Below are 19,756 nucleotides of genomic sequence, written 5' to 3'. Positions count from 1 at the left end.
ATGAAAGAAATATAAATACTTATAAAATTCAAGTATTGTAAAGAAATAAAACACGGAAACTTCCAAGATTTTGATACTTTTGTTTGTAATCGCACCATTTGCAAATGATAAATTAAGAGCTTTTTATATGTTTAACTGTTTATTCATTAAAGAAATTGCACAATTTACAGTAAATGCTTGAAATAAATATACATTTTATTAAAAAACCCACATTTCGGCAATATCAGGAATGATAACAAATCTTAACAAATAGCTTTCAAATAAACTGCATACAGTTCTTCAGTACATTACAATACTTACAGTATTCAAAGCTATTATTAATTCAAAGTTTTAAGCATTACAAACCTTAAGGGAGAAGGGGAAGCAATAAAAAAGGGCAGAAAATAGCACATTTAAACCGTTAGTGTCTAATGGCAGAATACCAACAGGAGTACATATACAGCTAGCTTAATGTAAAAGTTGTACACCCCAGTTTGTTAGTAGAAGTCAGAAAGTCATTCAAGTAAAGTTGACTCCACTCAGAAACACTCCGAAGCATCTTCAAGTATGGCTATTATCGTCAATCGCTAAGTTTAACCACTCCTTTCTCTGGCTTCATACACAACCTGCTACTCAAGCTGGATCCTGTACACTCAAACTTAACATTTACTTTAAACTACGACATCGGAAGCCTCTTTCATAACTAGTGAGAACATCAAAGTGATTTCTAAGAGAGGACAAAAACGAAACTTTGCTTGTATTCCAAAAAAAATAAATTAAAAACTTGGGTCACCGGAATACCAACAAGACAAAGATTTTAGCGGCAAAATGATTGATTATTATATGTTTGGACTGATGGTAACAAACATGTAAAATATACTTTGTACATAACATGGACTTAAAGACTTCTGCAATGCAAGCATATGGTATATACAATATGGCATAATCTATTTAAAACATACAATAATCTACCTATTTTGAATGTACATCTTTTTTTTTTTGTATGAAAAAAGAAAACTGAAGTGCTTTATTTTATGTCAGAGTGGAATGAGTTAATTACTTACCAAATGTCTAATTTAATTAATTGGACAGGGGTTGTGTAAGAGGCTATCCCATGTTTAGTGGTCGTAAAATACATTTAGCCTCTACATATGCAACTAAATGCACATGATATTTTAACTGACTTAGTCTAACCTTTCAGTAAAGAGCAAATGCATTGTTTTATATGACATGACACTTTCCCTTATTAATTAAATCAGTGCATGTTAAAATGTTCAAAGATTATCAGCATTCTGCTTCAACTAAACAGATTCTTTTACTTAGACAAAGTTAGAAATGTGTGTGGTATATACAAGTGATTTATAAGGATTTAAAATGCAAAGGCTCAGACCTGATTTAGAGAAGATAACATGGACACAAGTGATAGAAATGATCTGATATATAAATCCCTGATTTTGCAATTCCATTGAAACTTGAAGTTCAAGAAATACTTTCAAATGTGAAGAAAGTAAGAAATGAACTTTTCATCAATGACGGCCTTAAGGTCTGTGTTATATTTGCTACAGAGTGTTTAGAAATAAAAACAGAAACACCTTGGTATTATAATTCTATTGCCAAACTAGATCTGAGGTATATGATAAGTAGGTTTTTCTACGTCATTCATAAGCCTTCTCAACACCCTTAGAGATACTAACATTACATGTATAGCAGGTCAAGTAGCACCATTTGAAATAAGATAAGATCAAACCCAAAGAAATAGTACTCTTCTTTACTAAGCTATTATCTAAGCATACATTCGGGAAAAAAAATGAATAATTTACTGTACAAATCTCAACATTTTAATACAGCTAAAGTTGCATTATGTAAAAACTGCCACAGCAAGTCAAGCCAGCTGCCATTGAAACAGTGACATTGATGTAAAGATAACCCTGTTATATGTTCCTTGATGCATGAGGACCCAATGTTGACCTGTTCTTGACTCCAAGGATCAGTATTCAATGTTCTGAGATCTCACTTTTTGTGTGTGTGAATCAGAACATTACTTTTACAAAGTTGACCCTCAATTGCTCACAATACAGTAAGAATAAAGGATTTCTGAAATTGTGATGGCACCAGAGAAATTCTTTAAAAGGCTGTTAAATAATGGAGTTCATAGTTATTGTTTTCCACATCGTGAAATCACAATGGATGAGGTGTAATGAACTGTCTTTCTGATCAGAGGGTGGAAAGCAATACCCCCACTATTATAAAAAGTGCTTCTAAAACACTAAGCTAAATGCTTTCTTAATTGCGCAATCAAAATAACTGCGTATTACTTTCAAATATCATGCAATGTGTTTTGTGTGTGTGTGTTGTTAAAGAAAGGCATGTGAAAACACATTTGCATTTACAACACTCCCTAGCACCATAAAAAGTGATTAGCCACAAAAGTCACCAAATATGAATATTTCGTTCCAGTGATTTGTCCAGGTTTGCCGGACTGTGAGCACCATTGATGGAGAACAGTGTGTTGTCATAAGAGAGTAATTCAATAATAAATAAATATTTCCAATTGACCAAACTGTCAAGTGTGACTTCTTAAGAGCATGAAAAACCCACTAATGATCTGCCTTTTCTTACAGTAGCTGTTAATAACCTCACACAGACTGAGCAAGCATTACACATCATCTGGCCAGTGGCACCGAGGTCTGCAACTCTATATTGTAGCACCATTAGATTTTTCTCACGCCCCTCTTATTCTTGTGTTTATGAGTGCTCTGGACCTACGCAGGTTTTCACAGGAAATGATTGTAAGGCCCAGTTACCTTGGTAAAGGCATAAGGAGATGTGCTCACATATGAATTGGTAGTACAGGACATTGACCGCTCAGTGAGCATGAGGAGGAACTGCTTATATGGAGGCTCTGAAGGTTCTGAAGGTTCTCGTTTCACCTTCTTTCCACTGCTCTTGTTCGACGGGTTTTCAGCACCGTGTTTCTCAGCATCCTCCTCTTTCTCTCTGGCCTTCTCTGCCATCTTTGCTTCCCACAGAGTCAGTCCATGTTTTGCCTCGTTCAAGTTCTTGTGCTGGTAAAACACTAAGGAGATGCGGGTGGGATGGTTGCGGTCAGGTTTCTTGAGAGGTGTAGTCGCATGGAGCTCCCGCTTCGCACACTCAATAATGATTGACCCGTGAGTAGGTGCCACTGCCACACCTCCAATTTCAGGGTCAAGGAAGTTGTGCTCGCTGTCAGACCACACCTCCTCCTTTTCTTTTTGCTCTGAAGTCTGGGTAAGCGGTTCCTGTTTGACTACAGGGTTAAGGGCATTGTCATTGGAAAGCCTCAATTCTGGAGGTTGGTTGGGGTTGAAGGATTCAGTACCCAATGGAGGAAACACCTGAGAGATCCCATTTACTCCATGCATGTTTATTTCGAAATCTTTATTTCTTGGCATATTTAAGTTATTTATATTTGGGGGAAACATCTGAGGATTCTGGGACATGTGATGTTTGGGGTAAGCTTCAAACTGGCTGTTTCTACCGATGGCTGCAGAGTCCAATTGTAGATGGGCTGAAGGATGCCTGGAGAAGGCATTGGGTGGCATGTTAGCACCATAACCTGGGTAATGTCCCAAAGAGTGCATGCCAGGTTTCATGTTACAGGTGTCATAACCATTGGCTGGCAAGCTAGGCTCTCCATAATGTGGGGGGTAGTTGACCCCGTAATGTTGAGGTGCATTGTACTGCTGCTCAGAGTACAGTGAATTTCTTTGGGGATGATACATATTTGGATGCTTTAGATTGGAAGAGTAGTAAGGGTGGAAGTTGTCCACGGGGAGTCCTCCATTGCATTGGTAACCACTGTAGAGAGGGTTGGGCGTAAGAGACCTGGGATATGGGGTGGGGGCATTAGACACATTAATGTAAGAGTTGGGTGCATGTAAAGCAGAGGGATAAGGACCGGCAGAAGAAGAGGTTTGAGAATGTGTGGTTGCTGGTTGAGAAGTGTTTGAGAAGGTTCCTGAAGCAGTTGAGAATCTAGGAAATGGTGGGACAGTGTAGGGATTAGGATTAGGTGGTGTTTGATGGTGCTGATGCTGAGGCTGATGGGCAGCATGAGCGTGTGGGAGATGCACCGAGTCCTGGTTTGTTTTCATGTTACCTGGGCCTGGAAGAAATTAGGAGATTCGACCAAAATGTAAACATTCAGTGTTGTAATATTGATAAGCACTTATAATCCGTTACATTACTTGGTTCTATAATTTATTTTACCATCCTTAAACTATTTATAACTGAATAATGTTTGAAAATTTGAGTATTGGTTTTTGAACCTTTGCTTCTGTACCTGTTGGAGTTGTTTTCTGGCCTGGGTTCTCATGAGGGACCTGTTTCTGCTTTGCTTGCTGAGCGTTGTCCATTTTGGCATTGGATGTATTGGGGTTGTTTGGTTTGTTAGCTGCAGCTCTCTTGGCATCCAGCTTCTTCTGCCGACAAGACTTGGCAGGCTCTGGTAGTGTACGCACCTGTCTACGAAATGCACTGAGCACCTGAATGGCACCAGTCTTGGTCTTCTCCAGCTGAGCCTCAGCACTGCCAAACTCATCAGTGGATGAGGGCTTGTATAAGGGAAGCACGTGTAGCTGCTCATCCTCAGGAATTTTCCCGATCTCACGATTGTCCTCTCGTGTTAGTGTGCAAACCTACGCAGGAACAGAGTGGGAGGTTTTTAATATTTCTATACTCTACTTTGTTCTAGCCACCATTTGTTCTCCACGTACAAGGTTATAATGAATCAGTTTGTAAAAATTCTGATGGTTTGGGCAAATGCTTTTCATCACTCTTATTAGTCTCTACAGTAAGCATTTAATTCTTACCACTGTACTGCCACCGTGCATGTTCTGAAGGTCTCTGTGGGCGTGGGCACAAAAGTCTAGGCAGGCTGTCACTCCAGAAAATGGACGTCCTTCTTTTAGACCCAGACGGCAATCGGGAGCTCTATGTTCATGCTCCACCTGTCAAATATGGGTAGATATAGAAATTACTTCTAAATGCCTTCTTTCGTAGATGCACCACAGTACATGCACTTTTGCAGTGACTACGTATTTCATATATTACAACACTACTGCAGCTTGTTATCCCACATGGAAAATCTCAGGAAAAAAAAACAACAACTATATATTCTTGAGAGTACGTATAAGACCTGAAGCAGAGAGTGCAAATGGATACCTGATTTGCGTAAGCATCTGGTGCCATTTTTTTATAAACTGGGGAAATGAAAGTTGCAAGACCCTGTAGATTTTGTTCCAGTTTCTCTTCCTGTAAGTGAATAAAAATTATCTTTAATTTTGCATGCCCTTTGTTGACTCAGTGGTGTGTTTGTATGTGAGCATCTTACCTCCTTGGGATCATCCCCAAGTAGTTTGAACTTTCGAGGGATTTTACTCCTAGCGAATTTGCAGCCATTATAGTACATGCTCCAGGAGCAACCAAATGAGAAAGAAGCTCCACAGGCATCAGATTCAAAACCCTGACATGCACATGTTCTCCTAAAGATAATGACAGAAATTACAGAATGTTACGCATTGTAAACATACCTCTGAACAGGGTTGCTCAATCCTGCTCCAATCTTTCTGTAATTATCCTAATAAGCTGGTTCAGTTCTGTTTGTAACAGTACTGGGCACCCTTGCCTTAGAATATCTTGGGAATTTTGTTTAAGCCATTAAATAACTAACATAACTATAAATTACTATGCTATTCATGTTAAGCAGAATGAGGTTACAGACAAGTGTAGCAATACAAAGACCTAAGGCATTCAATTCGGATTCACAGTGTTTTGGTCAGTGAGTGTTCATTGTATTTGTAAAAAAGCAATAATAAGGATTTATCCTTACTCCTCATTTAGAGCACATCTTCGGTTGGTCAGAGCACCATGTTTTGTTAGAGTGTCACTGAGTTCAGTGTAGAGACGGTCAGCCAGGTTGATTGGTATGCCTTCCCAAACTAGGATGACCACTGCTATACAGGATGCCTGACAGGAGTGACCAGTCCGCTCTCGTACCAAGACTAGGATTTTCTCGTCTACATTTGCCCTCCGTATTACCTATACAACATAATACACATATGTTCAGAAAGCATACTGGAATTTGTTTGACACTTAAGTAACTGTGATTTCCATAGAGGGCGCTGTTGATAAGAAAAATATCAAGTGTACTTTAATAACTGCAACAGACAAAGGGAGGCAATACATGTGCTCACAAAAAAAAGAATATAGGATGTCAATAAACTGTCTTTACCCATTTAGCAATGGGGCAGCCCTGCCCACTCTTGCCCTCCTTGCCTGTATACACAACCTTTTCAATCCTAATGGCACTTCCAGTCAGTCCAGATCTGTCAAAGGCAAATATAGTAATTATAATACAAATTTATAAATAGAGCATTCATTTTCTGCTTGAGTGGAGTTCATGATATCACACCTTTCCTCCATCATTTTGCGGATGCCTGCAACATTTGGTGCTGATCCCAAGTGAGTATAATATGGGCCTTCATCCCTTTCACTGATTTGCTCTGTAGATTAAAAGAATATGAGAATGGTATTGTGTATTTTGGAGTCAAAGTATATAACTAATATGAAATTTGATGTCATTAAGAAAGTAGCTGCATAAAACCTCTTACCAACACAATGGCAAGACGGAATATCGTACTGCGTCTTCAAAGGTGTATCTAGCAAGTTTTTTATTGGTGTGTGAAGCAGCTTCGTGGGTGACTCCAGAAAGCTTTGTAACCCAGGTTCAATCTTTTTGGTTGGGGTGAAGTTTTGTGGTTTGCACTGTTCCTTGACATTCCCCTCAGCACTGGTTGAGAGCACAGTCACCGCCCCAGCCATCTCCACCTTCACCTTATTGGGTGACCTTATGACCAAAGACTTTCTTTCAAACACAGTTGAAAGCTGATACTGTTTTAACTGCTGCTCCATGGTAGCTAGAATACTCCTCTGGCTTTGTTTACAGGACGGAGAAGGATGCTCCTGCTTTACTACCGCTGGCAGGACTTTGGTTTTGTCTTGATCTTGCTGCTGCACTTCTATGGGTGGGAATTGAACAGAGGTTTCTAAACCTGAGCAGTTTTCACTTTTTATGGCCTGCATCATTGGCCGGATGTAGTTGGGGCTTTGCTGCTCCTGCCTCTGCAGAAGGTGCATTCGCAAGAGTGCGTGCCTCTGCAAATCTCCTTGAGCACCTTGGCTTGGGAGAGACTCCCTCTGGAATTCCGGTTCTTGGAATTCAGCTTTGGTAAATGTTTGATCAGGTATCTGAAGACTATTTGAAACTTGTGACAGTTGTGATTGAGAAATCGGAGACTGTGGGAATTCCAAATGGTTGCGTACCCTGTGTTGAAGAGGTTGCTGTTTACTGGTGTTCTGAGAGTACTGTGTGTTCTGCTCAAGTGTCCTTTCGGTCATAGCTTCTGCTTCTTTAGACAGGGATTGTACATTTGATTTAGATGAGTCTGGAAATGTAGAGTTTTCTCTTATAGCTGGACTAGACAGTGTTTGTGCTGGTGTTTCTATATCTAGAGATAATTTTGGGGATTGTGAATGAGGGCAACCCTCTGTTTTAAGCCTTTTCAAGAGCGGTGCATCTACCTGGCTGTTGGAAACATCTTGTGATTGTGGAGCTGCTTGCATATTTCGGCTGTCCTGAGGAAGCCGAAGGGGAAATGTGCTGGTGGCCTGCTGGTGAGTCTGAGAGAGGAAGCTCGGGGATTGAATCGGGGTCTTGATCATTTTTGCATAATTGATGGGTCATGTGTTTGTTAAATTGCATGTAGCTATGCATACCCGAATTGTTCTGTTGACATTCTTGGCCAGAGTTGTGGGGGAACTGTGTACGAGGTAGGGAGTTTTTGTAACTGTCTTTTGCTTTATTTTCATACGAGGGACAAGTGCGATTACTGAAATTTTGAGAGTAAAAGTTGTTTGAGGACAGTGGCTGAGGATTTATACAGTGATTTTGGCTCTGTGTGACTGTATGCTGCTGCATCTGTGCCCGTGGAAGGAAGAAACCCCACATCTGGGGGTGGTCAGTAGGCGGCTGAGGTGCTGAAGCTGAGTTTAAATCTATCCATTCCATCTGGGATGAGCGATCTGTGCCCTTTGATGTTGTCTTATCCTGACCGGGTTTAGGCTCAATCTGTTGCTGAGGCAAAGAAAAGTCATGGAGGTTTTCATCAACTTGTTGTTTCTGTAGTACCTTAATCTGTAGGTTCTGCTGACCTGTCTGAGTGTTTTGTGAGGGTGCTCTTGGGGTCGATATATAAGATTCAAGACTAAAATCTTGGCTGGACTTTCTTAAACGCTGAGAGTCATTCGGAAAGCCTACACTATCTTTTTGAATCTGCGAGCTACCATTAATGCCTGTCTGTGATTGCACAGTGGACTCCGGAGATTGTGTTCCCATATCTGGGAGGTCAGAGAGAGGATAAGCAGGCTCCTTTTGCTTGGCTACAAAACTGGAGTATCCATTTACTCTAAATTCTGGGTTGCAGCCATTGCTGCCTTGTTCTTCAGGGGGTGCCTTGGCAAGTGGCTCGGAGGCGGATGTTTGGGGGGAAATAGGAAAACCTGAGGTAAATGAAGGTGAAGGAGTTTCCTGCTCAGGCAGGTTGCTGGTGACCTGATCTTCTTGAGATGAGTTGGTTTGAGGTGCAATGGACACATGCTCTGGGTAATACTGAGATAAAGTTTTCTCTAAGAGGTCACCAGTTGTACCTTTTACGGAGGGTGGGTTTGTTGTAGCACCATTGGGCATTGGAACTTGCTTGTTCCTTGACAGTGAGAATAAATCCCCATTGGGAAAGTTACAGTTTCTTTTATGTTTTATTTCAAAATCCCCTGGCTTATTGTGCTTGGGGAATCCATCCAATCGGTTCTCTATTCCTGCATCTCTTTTATCCCAAAGCCTCATGTCCTCATTTCCATTCACCTCTGAATCAGTGCAGAATTTTTTAGGCTGGTGAAAATCTAAAAATGTCTGTTCATTAAGATCATGTTTCATCTGTCCATTCATGTCATACATGCTTTGATCAAATATCCCCGGCATACTATCAGGTCCAGAACAATTCTCATGTTGACGTTTCATTGGGTAGACTACTGTGCTTGGATTGAAATGGCTCCAGTTAGCGTCCCCATTGAACCGCTGAGAATGATCTCCATTCTGGTGCTTGGTGAGAAGAGGGTCTGTCTGCTGAGTGCCACTGATTTGTGAAAGTATCAGACTTTTTTCCGTCTCATGGCTGGTCTTTTCTGTTTCCATCTGGTCTGCTCTGGGTCCATTCACAAGGCTGCCCTCTTTGCGTCCTACATGGAAGACATGGAAAAATACCAGTAGTAAAAACACATATTAACTGTAGTTAGCTGAGTTTTTTCTGGGGGGTTGGGTGGGGGGGGGGGTACTGGGTGTCCTGGGGGACTGATGTATTAAAGACATGTTATCAAAAACAGTCAGACTCTGCTGTTGTGAAAAAATGAAGCTAGTCTCAAAGTAGACATGCTCACCAGAGAACTTGAAAAAAAAATGAAAGCGTCATTCTTTGCATGCTTTGCATTTTCCTGTACAGTCGAATCTGAGAAGGCTCCAGACAAGGGTTGTGTAGTGCATATACTAATGACCTGCTTTTTTCTCTTTGCTATAAAAACAAAGCCCTGGATTTCAGAGTCATAAACATTGGCCTAACTGTCATGCAGTGTTTAATGAAACAGAATGGTACCAGACATGTTACTATCCAGTGCTCTGTACCTATGTACGGCTTGCTTGGTATTTATAGATTTGAGCACATACCATATGCATTACAACTGTTGTCTTGAGAGTGGTTGGTTATGTTTGATAATAATGCTTTCATCTTGAAGTGATTGCACCATTGTTAACATATTACACCATTTTTTATTTTATCCATGACCTTTGCATTAGTTACCAAAAAAAAACTATTTCACTACACATTCTATAAATAACTGAACTAGAAATAAATAGAAGAATTGTAGAGAAAATAGAGAACTGTATAGAGATATTTACTTGCAACCAAATGGACAGAGCCATACAATAAGAACTGGCATACAGGAGGTCTAATATGAAACAGATTTTTCAAGGAATGTCTTCCATGTGTTTGAGTCTAAAATGGTGAAAGAAAAACAGCTTTGAAATGAAATAACTACTGGTCTGTTGGGTCTTTAAGTTATATCTTTATGAGAGCACCCATTGGCATGAGGAACGATAAGGGCAAGATAAATTAATAATAATGGTAAGACTTTACATTAAGGTTACATTAATGCTCATGTATTAACTAACATGAATTAACCATGATCAATACATTAGTGTTTATTCATGTTTGTTAAAATTGTTAGTTCATGTTAAATCACAGTGCATTAACTAATGTTAACAATCATAATTGTATAATGCATTAATAAATGTTGAAATTTAACATTAGCTAAGATTAATAAATGCTGTAGAAATATTGTTCTTGCTTATTCATGTTTATCAAAATAATGTTAACTAATGAACCTAATTGTAAAGTGTTATCATAATAATGTACATTTTATTAAGTTTTTAATAAAGGTTTGATTAATTGTTGAATACCATTGGCAATCTCATTATGACCTACCCTTTTATTCACAAAAGTTGCATTGGTTTTATTTACAAAATGTTTATGTTTAAGATGTATATAACTAGCTGTGTCCCTAACTGTATCTGATAAGGGTAGGCAGTGAATCACAGTTGTTTGGAGCCTGTATGTGTGCTGCATGAAAGTTGAATATGGATCCATTCCGGAGCCACTCCAGGTTTCCCCGACAGCTGAGACACAGTGGGATAAACCCACACTGAAAACAGCACACAAAACCTCCCTGAGCAGGAATGACAAAGCACCAGATCCCAGCTGAGAGCTGTCTATATATGCTCTAAACTTTCAGACAATGGGTTTCCATTGGCTGTGTCTATACATATAATCTTTTTTGTTTGTTTAAATGTCTAACCTAATGTAGACAATCCAGTGACTTATATAACATAAAAACACTTAACAAACCATTTAAACCAGTCCTTATCGTCTTTATCTCATCTCTTGACAACTAGGAGTGGCTTTGAATTCGGTTTGTTGTCCGTCCTGTTTTTTTAGTTTTCTTCTTTTCAAATCCTCACTCTCTCTCTGTCTATTTAAAATGATCTCTCAGCTATTGTGTTCTCCCACTTTAATGAATAAACGTGTTAAAGCAACACAACCAAGGAAAGCACACAGCTTCTACAGCAGTGGTATTTATTAAGTGTTTTAACGGTTTAGCCTCAGGGTTGCTGTCTAAATATACAGTTGGTCAATGGGGAAGTGACATTTTCTCTGTCTTTCACGGCTCACACTCTAACAATGGAATCATTGAACTAGTGAATCATTATTAGGATTGTAATTTTGCTTTGAAAATGGTTTGGTTAAGTGTTAAATAAGTTTAAAACATATGCAGTGCATATACTCAGTGTCTGTGTTTCTAAAATAAAAGACTTCAGTCATGGCTTCTAATAAACAGAGAAAATACAAGAAATAAACAAAGGTGCGTATTTAACTTTTTAACACTTACTTGTTCATCAGTTCTCAGTTTGAAACAGACAGACAATTAAATAAATGAATAATATTTATTTTTCTAAGCAGGTAACTCTGCAATATCGGTCACATGTGTAAATTAAAACCAGTATGTGTTTGTGGAGAGTTGTTCTTTTCCAAAGTATTAAGGAACCAGACAGGAATACGGTCCTTCTTGTGAAGTTCAATGAATGAGAAGCCAAAGAAAACAAAACCCATGTTGTTAATATTCTAAAATCTAACTGGCTTGGCTATTCCAGTGCTGAAACAGATCACATTCTGTAGCACGCTGTTCACACACTGCTGCTTGTGTTAGACTCGAGTGAAACTTCATCCTCTGGTTCCTCCCACTGTAATCTGATCGTACAGCTCATGTGCAAGTGTGCTTTAAATGTCACGCATGCAGCGTTTCTCCTTTGAGCCTTAACCATGCCTTATTTCCCCTGACATACAGACATGGAAACCAGCTCAACAAGAATCTCAACTTTTGTTGGCATTTATTTACAACTTTGACTTCAAACTATTTTTCTTCGTTGCTATAAAGAGTAACAAAAGAAACCCAAGCCAGTTAAAATAATCAGGACCAGTGTATCTTTGCTTCTCAAGTGTCATGCTGCCATTGGAATGTGTGTGTGTGTGTGTGTGTGTGTGTGTGTGTGTGTGTGTGTGTGAGAGAGAGAGACTCCATTCAACACATCAGCACTATATGACTCAGGAAAATTTCCTAAAAACTTTTCTAGCCTGAGCTTTAATAGCTCACTGACACCCATGACTTTCATTTTCAATAAGAGGCCAGAAGAAATAAGCATAAGAATGGAAACAAAGAGGAAAGAAGCCCTTTGAAACGAAAGGGTATTTTTAGAGAGTCAGCATGTGTACTTCGGGAAGGTATGAGATGTTTGGAAGAGACTTATTTTGTAATATTTTCGTATCACATTCTGATTTGGGTCTTTTCAAGAACAACGGAATAGAAACAAAACACGAGATAGTAGAAGTCGCTGAATGCCTTTAAAGTTGCTGTATCTTTTCTTCTCAGCGCACTCTTTGTTCATCCTCGGTGACATTTCAAATCCTCTTTGTGGGAGAGGATTTGAAGAGAGGTAGATTACTTTAAAAGCTGGGCAGATACACACTTGTGTTTGTAATTTCAGCACAGCTACAGTGCGTCCCATGTGAAGAGTCGAGTGTGCGCTGGACCCATTGTCCTTTGTTACTAATAGAAGGCAGATGTGGCTCTGCTGTAACAGTTTGCAATCAAGTCTTTGTGCTCTCGTTCACTCCAAATGGCCTTTGCATGACCTGCATTGATATGACCAATGATAATGTTGCGTTAGCTATTATATACGAGCTTAACACTGCACAAAAAAAAAAAAAAAGATGATATGATGATAAAAAAATGATAAAAAAGATGATGGAAGATATCTTTGTATGTTTTTTTTTTTTTTGTGGATTTGAAAAAAGTTACAACCTGCAGTGATAAGTTCATTGCACTTTGATTATGGCAAAGGAAAAGTCAAGTTTCTTTTCTGCATTTCTCACAATGGCATCTTTTTAATTCTGAAATTATATTTCTGGTCGAAGGAGAGGGACTAAATCCTCCCCACCGTCTGTACAAACATGCATCACTTATAAATCATTAGCATTGATGTATGATGTTAGTCCCATTTTTAATCCCAGCTCATAATTAAATGGTTAAATTACATCTACACAAGAGTGCATGATAGATCCTCAGCACATGTTGTGTGACTAAACAGTGTAACATTGCCGACCGAACCTGCTGACCCTTTTGTCAGAAAATACATAGATTACTACAGTGTAATTAATATGTAACGAAGCACATTATGCCATACAACAACCTCCCCACCCCCAAATCATCTTCCAAAATATATTCCCAATAAGCATTCCTCTCGACTGCTCTCCGTCTCCTTGTACTACGACCCCTCCCCGTTTCTTTTTGTCTGCCGCGTCTGATGAACTGAGCTCAGTGCGGAGCAGATTTCTTTCAGAGAGCGTGGTAACCATGGTGATCATTATATTGCTGCTGCATGGCCATCTGCTCTGAACATTAACGGAGCATGAATGAATGTCAGCGACGGAGAGGGACAGAATGCAATGCAAGCGAGGGAGCACATGTGCTGAGCACACTGATTCTGCTGGGATCACCTCTCTTTTATGGGAATGTGACAGAGTTTTATTTACTACCGGAGCAATAGCCATCACTTTAAATGCAGCTCTTATATCTGGACGGGGCTTTTTGCTGTGAAGAATATTTGCTCAGAGTTACAAAACATGGATTTGTGGCAAGGCCAAGAATAATAATAAAAATAATAAATGTTCTTAATGTTACAGATAAGATTTTTTCAGATTGCCATATGTAGTCTGCATTGTTTGAATATTTAGTTTATGAAACATTCGACTGTTTCACGGGAAAATGTCTTCTGGAGAAGTAACATGTCTGCCAGTTTTGTTCTGACCTACAACAAAAAAAGGTTTACAATAAATTGCGCTACCTTTTAAATCTAACGATCGCAAGTCTCAAGTCTTCAATTAAAACATGCAAATTATTATTATTGTTATTCTTTTTCTTAAAAACATTGCGTGACTGTGTATTAGCGTGTAGATTTCAATTTCTGTACAGTCCGATCTCTAATCGTCATACCGTTAGAATGTCATCTAACAAAAGAAAATCGTTCTTTTAACCTCAAAAAGCAGTTTAATGTTTCTTATAACTCATTCTCTTTGAAATAATTGTTTGTAAGTACAGTAATCCCTGTAATCAGATGCATATTTAAAACTGGAATACAATCTAATTTCAGTCACTGACATTACACTTAGTTTCACTGACTTTACATTTTTACACGCTTCCTGTTGTGAACTGAAGGGAAGGAGATAGTTTTGAACACTGTTGATTATATACTTGCTCAATACTTGATTTTGTATCAGTTTTAACCCCAAAAAGTTACATAATGCGGCATCAAACACACTTCTCTGTTTTGTGTATATAATATACCGCGGAAGCTTTAACAGAATCATCTGAACTGAGCTGAGAATGTCACGATGTCAGAGTTTAAATGATTAAGATACTACAGATGCAATCATTTTATTAGAACAATAAAACTGATAATTGCATTTTTGTCTCGTGCATCTTGATGCATCCCAATGTTTTCTTTTTGAACCCAAAGCACTATTTTGCATGCATTTAACGTTTCATGTTGGCTTGTAATATCTTCCCGTTTATAAGTGACATAAGTGACTGCTGATATGGCATTACTTACAATAAACAAGCAAGGTCTCTGACAAACCACAGATTAAACCACATGACAATTCTGCAGTACTTTGAGACACCCTCTGTCTGACCCAAATGTCAGCTCGACCCGCTCATCTTTAACTTCTTGAAATGTCACAGAGTTTACAGTCTTGAGTGACATTGAGATCCAGCTGTCTCTGATAAATCTGCTGTCAACAAGGTGGCTTTTGCCTTCCCAACCAGTGACTAAACGTGTGATTCACACACTCCTTTCTCTCCTCTTCAGTTTGCTGAAAATCCTCGTGTGAAGTGTTGTGAGAAGGATCCTTTAAGGTTTGTGTGTGTGCTGGGATTAAGAGTGTGACACACACACACACACATGCAACAAACCTCTTCTTGGTAGACTTCGTTCTGATCAATTCTAATACAAAATCCCCCAAACTGACGTCACCGGTTTTCGAAATTAGAATGTGCCGTGTGATTCTTATTAGCTTGACACACTTTTAATTTTTTCTTCTAAATCTTTGATTCTGAAGGGGAAAACCATCACGCTTTTCTGTTATGAAACACCATTCTAGGCTTTTGCTGAAAGCAAATAGATATTCTCTGAATGCACACAGCTGGAGCTGGAAAGACAACCTTTTGAAAACCACGCTGAAAATTGCATCATCTCTGAGAGGAAATGAACGATTAAACGTCAGAAGTGCAAAACCAATCCGTACTACTTGATTTTATTGTATTAGTCATGGAAAATCTTTTTTTTTAGTGATTCACTGAGCTTTACAAATAAGTTCAGCCACGTTCTGTGACCGCAAGACATTTGTAGTTTTCAGAGAACTAAAAGTGGCAGGATCTATGCAAGCCACGAGTTTAACAAAAGTCTTCTGAATACAGACGAGCTGCTTTCCAGTGACCTCTTGGCCGGTGTTAAGAACACTTCTCCACTGAGGTCTGAGTTTGTGTTTGTAAACAGAGCGAGCATGTGCGCTTCAACTCGCGCCTGAGATTTAAACCTCCTCCGTCATGCGTGTTCCAACATCCTCTGAACGATCAGACAAAAGTGTATCTGGTCTCATAGAACATCCCAGCAATCAGAACTATTGTGACAATTCACAGCAAAAGAGCTTTAAATATTCCTGAATCAAATGCAGCACAAGCTATAAAGCTAACTATGCAAGCTGGAAAACGTTTTCAGACAAATACTGAGCACATCTAATATGAAAATCCCATTATTTCGTTGCAAATAGTTGCATGAGTTGTGATTTTTAAACACCAAACCGAGCAAAAAAATATGAGGACGACAAATCATAAACCAAGCCAAACAAAAAAGATGATGTTTACTTTTCACATGTACATTCAACCAAATTAAATGCTTTACCCCCCCCCCCCCCCCATAAAACAAAGTCTTCTTATCATGCAAAACAACATCTAGATGTCACAGAGGTTTATTATTGTTTTGCACCAGACACTTTTATCAGAGACAGGGTTCTGCCTGTACTTCCAGTCCAGATAACTCCGTCTGTTCTCACCAGTTAAAACCATGCCACGGACACACAACCCTTACAGTTATATTAAAGTATTACATGTCGAGTGACTGATGTAAACTGTAACTCAGCTTGATCTGGAGCTGAAGCTGTGATGGCACTCGTCTCTCTCCAGATCCCTTCACTGCGGTCACATTAGCATCCACACCATCTCTCTGTCACGCTGATTGACAATCTCCATCAAGAATCCCCTCGCAGGCGTTAGCTAACTTCCACACTTAACATCTAAACTGAATGCTGGAATACACAAGCTAAATACACAACATAAGGACACGGGACTGTTATCTGTGTTAAACAGCAGCCAATTATGATGCAAATCCTAATAGGGGCTCTTAAAATCAATTAAACAAAGGGGGCATTTGTAAATCATTAGTGCAGATAAAAGAGTCGCCTTCTGTAACAGTTAACATGTTTCATTATTGTGTGTCAAAAGCAACAATGACACCAAAATGCATCTGAAACATGGTTATTTACAGCAAAACTCAAGAGTTTCTTTACTCAGTCTAGAATCTCAATAGACTACGGCTTAATGTCAAACATATGTTCCTGACCACTATAAGACACCATTGCTGTGCATGATATCTTAATGCGATAGAAATACAATTCAGCACATGCACCAAATTGTGCAAAAAAAATTCACTGTGAGCATAACATGTAGACTTAAAAACACATTTCTGATCTTGTGTACAAACAAACAATGGGAATCCTTTTGAAGTCTAACAAGGCTCAGATCTGTTTCTCTGGCGGCCGTCGGCTGATGGTGAAGCAGGGTTGGGTTTCAGCTCTTTTAAAGCTCTGACCTTGTGGGCTTCCACCACTACGCTCTCCTGTTTCGGTCTTTCTTTGTGTCTGCTTGTCACTCAGCCATGAATGCACTGAAAGCTCCACTATTCCTGGCCAAACACACACATTCAGTCTAATAAAGCAGAACTGTACCAAAAATAATTTTATCAGATTAACAGTAAATACCATTCCTTCATAAAAAATAAAAAAAAAGTTTTTTGTAAAAAATATTGAATAAAACTCTCTAAAACAGCTCTTTCTTGTATCTGCATGCAGACGTCCAACAAGGCCGGTAGACCCTGAACAGATCAGATAATGGTGTTCGCCGTGTGACTGTTTAGTCCTGCGTTGTGAAATAGTAGCTGAAGAAGAATTAGCCAACACAAAGATCACAAGTTTTCAAAGCAGACACATTCCTAAAACCATCCACTGCACGACATCTCAGATAACACATGACAAATGAGAGTTAAACGCTTGAAATAGAGTCAAAATAGTGACCGAGGGAGGAAGAGAGACTGAAAACGTCAGCCATGTTGGTGAAGCTTTATCTAATATCCTTTCATTATTATGTCAGCTCTCGGCTTCAGACAGGACAGCACAGAGCTGGGAGCCGTTAAAGAGACCCCGGGGCCAGAGGAAAGAGGGCACGGACGGGAAAGCGCTCTCACCTTGCTCTGCGTCCTTCCAGCTTGAAGAATCCCAACAAACCGTCTAGATCTCCTCTTAAACAAATCCTAAAGAGCAGCCATCTTGCTTCCTTCTGTTCCGTCTATGAAGCAGACTCCCTCCGCATCAATATTCATGGGCCAGTCTGACGTCTGCTTTCATCACCGGGGCAGAAGCCGTGCGTGTCTGTGGGTTCTCCAAGTGTCCAGACGCTCGTGGAGAGCGTGAGACGCTCCAGTGTGCAACTCTGAGCAGAAGAACCAAGCTTGCTTCGCCGGCAAGCTCAAGTAATTGCAAAATCTCTTTCCTGCTGGGTTCTCTCCACACAAAGGGACCGAGTTTCTTTTCTCCCCCCTCCTTTTTTTGCTCTCTTTCTTTTTTTTTTTTCAGCCGCACACAATAGTGCACACTAGACTGGCTGCCGTCAAGCACTGGACTGGATTACACACTCGGGGAAAACCCCTCCACTCACAATCTGCTTCAAATACACACGGTTTATCAAACGGAAACATGAAAAGGGACAGTTCTGAGAAAATTAAACCAAGGTTCCATACTCATGACGAAGCTCTGTTTGTTGGTCTTAGTTTCTTATTTCCGGTGAAGCACCGCCTTAGTTTCTATGATGCATTGCCCTTATTTACTCACACTTGCTCTTTTTAGCGGTTTTAGGGGTTGCACGCTTAGACCTTAAATAACTAAAGTTTATATTGTTAGATTCACCATCGCTGATCATGCTTTCTCTTCTTTATCTCCCGAAATGTGGAATTCCGTGTCTTCTGAGATAAGAAATGCAGAATACCTTAGGTGTTTTTAAGTCTGACTTTTTTAGGCTAGCTTTTATGTGATGCTTTGTTTTAGTTTTTTTCATATTTTTATATGTATGTAAAGCGCCTTGAGATGCTACTTTTAAAGGCGCTATATAAAATAAAGTTCATTATTATTATTATCATCACTGTGAGACATTTGAACAGCGTCTGATATCTGACTGAAAGGATTTCTGACCTGAAGACAGAATGTGTGCGGTCATGGACATGTGAAAGCCAGCACTAACACTTCTCTGTTTAGAGCTTTTAAATATCTGTTTTTTTGTCTCGTCTGGATTTTAACAGGTGGTTCTTGTCTGGCTCCTCTCTGGTTCTGAAAGGGAGACCCCAGCTTACAGTGACGTTGGTTGACTCAATAGTTTCAGACAGCGAGCAGAAAGGGAGATTTGTTGTTTGACGGCGTGGAGGAAGGGCAGTGGGGGAGGAAGGAAGACGTGCATGAGCAGTAATCAGCAGAAGTGCTCATTACACATGAGATCAGCGCTGCAACCAGACAACAAGCTTCAGGAATGCATCCCGCACGCAATCTTTGGCAAAAGAAATCAGTTTTCAAATGATCAGAGAACAACCCACGTCATTCTGTCAGGTTTTAAGAAAAATGTAACGTTTGCAACATTTCTCATATTCTTAATTATTATTACTACATTGTAATAACTACTGAATTACACATTTATATTGTGTCAACATATTTAACAGCTAGGTTAACATGTTTAATCTAGCATCTTATAAAATTTTAAGTATTGCACAAATTGGAGATGGAACTCGTATGACTTGTAGGTAAAACACCTCCATAAAAGTTTCCAACCTTTAACTCAATTCTCGTAACGAGCACAAAATGTACAAACCACTAAATATGTAAAAACTCACTGTACCTAAAGCAAAACATTATGCAAGTTTAATCTCAGACAGGCCCATAAAGACAGTCATTACAAAGTGATTTCTGACATATTCACTAATAAAGCCTGCCCTTTTATTTTTGTGATAATTTCTAGTAAACAATTGCACTGTGTATGGATCCACTAAAGCACTATACATCATTTTCTTAAGATGCAAGTATACTTTAATTCTTTCACCAGATTTATGTAAAGGTGGAACGTTCTGCACTAATCAGTTGTT

At 39.3% G+C, this 19,756-nt stretch overlaps 1 pseudogene; it reads right to left on the bottom strand.

The window, feature by feature from the left end:
- Positions 1 to 994: 994 nt before the first annotated feature.
- Positions 995 to 18,473, bottom strand: LOC113108162 (methylcytosine dioxygenase TET2-like; annotated as a pseudogene).
- Between the last annotated feature and the right edge of the window lie 1,283 nt (positions 18,474 to 19,756).

This window comes from Carassius auratus, chromosome 1 (assembly GCF_003368295.1).
Source record: "Carassius auratus strain Wakin chromosome 1, ASM336829v1, whole genome shotgun sequence".
Taxonomy (NCBI): domain Eukaryota; kingdom Metazoa; phylum Chordata; class Actinopteri; order Cypriniformes; family Cyprinidae; genus Carassius; species Carassius auratus.
Note: the sequence above shows the minus strand (reverse complement) of the source record. Positions and strands in the feature narration are given on the sequence as shown.